The following is a 6,393-nucleotide window of genomic DNA, read 5'->3' as shown; positions in this document are numbered from 1 at the left end:
TCAAGCCCTCCACTCCAACAGAACACACACACACACAAATACATAACAACACCATCAGCTGGATGCAAACCAACATGACCATTCTCCAGCACCACTACAACACTACCATTACATCACTCCAGAACACCCCCTGCAATCCCATTGCATTTCAAATAGCCACAGGTTGGGCACAGAAGCGATATGGCCCCAGGTTACACACTGATACATTACACAGAGCCAAACATACACTCCACAACACCACACCCACCGCCACTCCCGCCTCCCCTCGACCACCGTGGAGGGCCCTTCCCAGGCACCCTCATCCACTTCCCCTTCTAAGTGAGGAGGAGTTCCCTCATTTACCGAGAACCCAAACCCCCAGCAGATCATCCCTCTCCCTCGGTCCCAGGCCTTCACTCTCAGAAGCTGTCTCCCAGTATCATCGCCGCCACCCACCTTCCCAGTCAACCAACCTTGTCCGCCCACCATCAACCGTCAACTCCAGTGACCATCCCGCATCCCATCCCAACCCAAGCCAGCCCCAGCTAGGTCCCTCTCAGAACCCCCTGAGAGGTCCTGGCCATCCTCGGCCCCGGCCCCCTCCTCTACTACCCAACCCCGCTTTCCTCCCCTCCCCTCCCCTCCCCCTCCATCCAGCAGTACCCGCTGAACCCGATCACCAGTGAAACCACTATTCCAGCCGCCCCAGATCAGAACTCCAAACTTCCCAGTACCACCCTTCCCTCTACCTCATCCCTACCCCAGCCCTCCCCACCTCCTCGAGTTGGCACCATTGACCTGAGTACCCCCTTACCTCCACCCTACTCCCAGTCTTCCTCTCCCAATAGCACTCTCAGCAACCGCCAAACCACCTTCAAGGTCCACCATTCCAACGTCTCAGTCAGCTTCCCGGATAACATTCTCTCCCTCTCCCAATCCCCTACAGGTGTTGCCGGTTCCCAATCGGACCTTGCTGGCACCCAGGACCCAACAGACTCTTTACTCCATCCCACAGAGGGTCCGATGATGAAAGGTCATCATCTCAAGGTCACCCAGAACGCACAAGTCCACTCTGAGCCCCCCTCTGGCCAGTCTGCTGGGTCACTACAGCCCAGCGGGTCTACTGCGGGGACTGGCACACCACCCGACCCAGATCCCAACCCCCCAGGAACCGCTCCATCCCTTAACCTCCAAGGACCTTCACCTCCTCCTCCAACCCCACCTCCTTCCCGGTCTACTCCTTCCTCTTCTTCCTCTCCTCCGCCACTTCCCCTCTCCAGTATCCCTCCCTACCCTATCCCGTGTCCACGTCCCCCCTTCTTCCCCAACCCCCCAGGAACCCCTCCATCCCTCAACCTCCAAGGACCTTCACCCCCTCCTCCAACCCCACCTCCTTCCCGTTCTACTCCTTCCTCTTCTCCCTCTCCTCCGCCACCTCCCCTCTCCAGTATTCCTCCCTACCCTATCCCTTGTCCCTGTCCCCGTCCCCCTTTCTTCAACCCAACAAGTTCCGCTTCCCCAACCCATTACGCACCCATCTCTCACATGGCCAGACCACAGAAGAAGGCACTGGACTGGTCCCTTGCCGGTACAAAACCCATCCGGATACTGGGAGACTCAAACATCAACCGCGTTCCACCCCATACCAACCCCACACCAACCCCACACTACAGCTGGACTCCTTTCCTGGAGCCAAAGTATACCACTTCATGGAACTCTTTAAACGCACCCCTCCCATCCCAACAGCCAAGATTGTCATCATTTCCATCGGCATCAATAACAAGGACGATGACCCCAAAGGCACAACAGTCAAACAACTCAGCAGTATGAGCAAATACGCTTCTCAGACCTTCCCCAGGGCTTCCATTTACATCCCCCTCATCAACCATTCACCCCACCTGACCCCAGCACAAACACGCAATATCCTATTCATTAACAACTACCTCACCATACATCACAAGACCCTACAACCCATCCCCCAGGAAGCCTTCCGGACTGGCCAGTACCACATTCACTGGACTTCCCCCACAGCTCAACTCATCCTGGACTCCTGGTGCTGAGAGCTAAATTTCTGACTACCTCTGAACCTAACCCGGCCCAACGCATCCACCTACCCAACCCCCCAAATAACCTCACCAGCACCCCCCCCCTGAACCTGACCAGAACCCTGACCTGAGGTGGAATTCACGATCCACCGTTCTTAATTTATCCACCCTTTTTGTCCCCTCTGTAGCCCAGCAACAACTCCTACAGAGGGGCCTCACCTTTGTTCCACGCCCCCCCGTCATGACCGAGAGGAACTTCAAAGGGATTTACACCAATACCACAGACGTCTCAAAATAATTGACTATTTCCACACCAAACCCCGCACCCAACAGTCACTCTTCACCTTCCCTTCCAACTGGGAACCATTACTCACCCAAGTTCACCCCCAAACTAAACAAACCATCACCACCAACAAACGGGCCCTGCAATCCTTCCGACCACCGACAGACATTCCAGATAATCTGTCGGTGGACGAACGCAGGGCGCTAACCCAACTCAATAAAAACCCACACATAGTCATCAAACCGGCCGACAAAGGCTCGAAAATAGTTATTATGGACAGACACCACTACATCACAGAAGCTCAGACGCAACTCAGTAATCCACTCCATTACAAACCCATCCCGGACACCATTCAACCCCAGACACAACTCCAATTAAGACCCATAATAGAAACACTCTACCAACTCAAATTCATTTCCGCTAAGCAGAGGGATTTCCTATTCGGTCCAGACACACCCCGCCTCCGCCAATTTTATTTACTACCAAAAATCCATAAAGACCCCTCCACCTGGACTATTCCCTTTGAGGTTCCTCCCGGCAGACCCATTGTCTCCGACTGCAGCAGCACTACATACAAGATTTCCCACTATATAGAGCACCATTTAGGCCCCCTTTCCACCAAACACCCCAGCTACCTAAAAGATACATACCACTTCCTCTAGATCACCAGACCCATGGTCGTTCCCACCCAATCCTATCTGTTCACTATTGATATCAACAGCCTGTACACCAACATCAACACAGACTTAAGCCTCCTTTCCGTTACCTCCATCTTCTCCAAACATACAGACCATAAACGGCCGGACAAACATCTACTTTCCCTACTCGCCCTCTGCCTCAATAACAACGACTTCACCTTTAATGACCAACACTACCTCCAAATCCACGGAACGGCCATGGGTCAGCGTTTCGCCCCCTCATACGCTAACATCTATATGAGCGAATGGGAGCGAGAAGCACTGGCCAAGTGTACCCATCTACCATCCCCGTACCGTCGATTCCTGGATGACATAATCGGCATCTGGCCCCATGACATCTCCCTATTCCCACAGTTCATCAACACCCTCAACAGCCATCACCCCACCATCAAAGTAAAATACATCATAAATGAACGCAGTCAATTTCTTAGATACCACAGTTTTCTTCCAACCTCTCAAAAACACACACAAAAAAATACTCACAAAGGTCTACTTTAAGTCCACGGACACACATTCACTATTACACAAATCCAGTTATCATCCAAAACACACTTTCCCAGGAATCATAAAATCTCAAATCATCCGTTTTCACCGCATCTCCTCCAAACCATCTGACTTCCACCATTCCGTCAGGACCCTCTCCCATAGCCTGCAAACAAGAGGCTATTCAAAACGCTTCCTCCGTCATATCAAGGACACCACCTTGGCCAGCCTTGCTCCCACTCGCTCTCCTCCTCCTCCCCCTAGAGGAAATCCACCTCAGGTCATTGACTCGGACCAGTCTCCACTCCCAACACCCCTTTCCACTCCCGACTCCTCCTCCCCCCACCCTAACCAGGGTTTGCATCCCCCTCCTTACCCACACTCCCACCCCGATTTCCCCCACCCGAACCAGGGTCTGCATCCCAACCCCCTCTTCCCTAACCCCAACCCATTGGGACGTGGAGACTGCCGGGACCACTCCCCCACCGACAACCCTCCCCACCTAGCCCTAACCCCAACCACCCCCCACCTGACCCTAACCCCAACCCAATGGGACTCTCTCAATGTCTGCAGCACTCATCAACCGACAAGCCTCCCCCACCTAGCCCTAATCCCAACCACCACCCCCCGCCTGACCCTAACCCTAATCCCAACCCAATGGGACTCATCCCATCTCCGCACCACTCATCCACTGACAAGCCTCCACCTTTGGACCCTAACCCTAACCACCTCCCACCAGACCCTGACCCCAACTGTCAACTTATTCCATTTGTCTCCACCTTTTCCCACACCATCACAGGATTCCAACGGACAGTCAAACATAACTTCTCTCTCCTCCAGTCACAACCCTATTTCTCCAACCACAGGGTCATCTCAGCATACAGGAAAAATCCAAGCCTACACGACATACTCATACATTCCAAATTTAGCAGCAACAGAGCCTTACGACTTATACAACATAGTCACCGTTACATCAATAGAAAATACATACATAACCAATACAGTGGAGCAGCCTTCCCTGCCCTTGGTTCATTCTCCCTTAATAACAGCAACATATTCTACATCATCACATGCAACACCTGCAAAAAACATAGGCGAAACTAAACACACCATACTCACCCGTCTCAAACAACATCTTTATAACATTGGGGAAGGTCGACTCCCAACCCCCCTGGTCACCCATTTTCAACAACACCCGCCAGACTAACTCATCATCTCGGGCCTGGAAAACAACGACCGGTGGACCATTGGGCAGAGGAAGAGGGCAGAAACATCTTGGATCCAGAAACTCGGGACAACCACACCCAGGGGACTCAATGACATTTAGATGTATCTCCTCTGGATCCTCCCTCTCCTCTGCCCACCAGTCCCAGGGATGATCTGAACTACTCCTCCTCCTTGGTCCATGTATCCCAACACTAACAGGATAACACACCCACAACACCCATCCACAGACCCCTAGGCCAGTGCAAACAAATCCCATACCGGAATCCACAACACTACTCCTAACCCTAACCCTAAACCTAACCAAGTCTTCACCCTAAAATTAATGATTCCCCTCATGGGGACCTCCAATTTGTCCCCATAAGGGAAGAGAGTCCCCACACGTGACTGTGTAAACAGATTTAGATCCCCACAAGTATAGTAATGCTAGGCCACGCACACACACACAATGACAGTATTAACCAGGTGTGGTGCTTCCTTGCATTCCCAACATGCATCATATGCAGCGTGATGGCTCTGGAGCTTAGGGAGACCCACCAGAGGGGCTGTCGGACGGGGGGCCGGATCCCACTAATCCCGTCCCTGTCTGAAATCTCAAAAGACAAGCAGAAATGAAGGCTATCATCAGAGATAGGCTGCGACACAAAAGCCATCGCTCCGTCTATCACAAGAGAAAAGCTGCTAATGATGATGTTTTTCTTCAAGTGCACAAACATCAAGTCCGGTGAGGTTTATGTGTGTGTGCTTTGACAGAAAATGTCTTCTTGCATTACACTTTTGCGGCGGGAAGATGTAATATTTCCCTTGAAAACTGGGGCTAGGACGCACGCTTCCTAATGATGGAATCTTTTGATGTTTAAATTAGGATATCACACGCGAGGAGCTATCCTTTCAGGGCCGCACCTTCTTATGACAAGATTAGCAGCAAAGCAAAGCCATTACTGTGGTTTATTTCTGCCCCAGCCAACTCCCAGACACAGGCACAGAGGCAGGCAGCCGTCCAGAGAGGGGGGGGGGGGGGGGGTGTGGTGAAATACAAGAGAAATAGAACCCAGAAAATAAGAGGGAAAAAACTAATGGGGTACACACTCTTTATAGATCTACTTATATATAGATCATCAGTAGAAATTATTTTTTCTGTCAGCCTGTCACCATGTCAGCCATGTCAACTTTGTACATATTCTGCTGTCTCTGCTGTCAACACACTGTACAGCGAATAGGAATTAATATCGCTGTAATGCTGACAAGACGGACTGCTAGCAACATTTACTGACTTTCTCCCTGAGTCCCACGAGAGCACAGATAGCCAAAACAGGACAAGAAAGGGAAACTGACAATGATCACTATTTATAAAGAACAGATATCTAAAAAATATTTGCGGGTTTATTTTGGAAGTTAGATACAGTATAACAGTGTTAAACCCATTCAAAGGCCTATGGTGATTAGCTGTGGACAGCTCCTGGTGCTGAGATGAGGTGTGGGATTGACCGGATGACAGTCAGATAAAGCCAACTCAAACAATTCCTCAGTGTTATTGAAGGAACAAGCGCACATGGCAGCCGGATTATATTATTAGCAACAGTTGCATGGCGAACATACAGAGGCCTGGAACTATACTGGCATATAAGATAAACAGAAGTGTATTATTCTGTTTTCTCTTCTGTAAACTAATACATATTCT

Source organism: Notothenia rossii, assembly GCF_949606895.1.
Source record: "Notothenia rossii genome assembly, chromosome: 3".
Taxonomy (NCBI): Eukaryota; Metazoa; Chordata; class Actinopteri; order Perciformes; family Nototheniidae; genus Notothenia; species Notothenia rossii.
Note: the sequence above shows the minus strand (reverse complement) of the source record.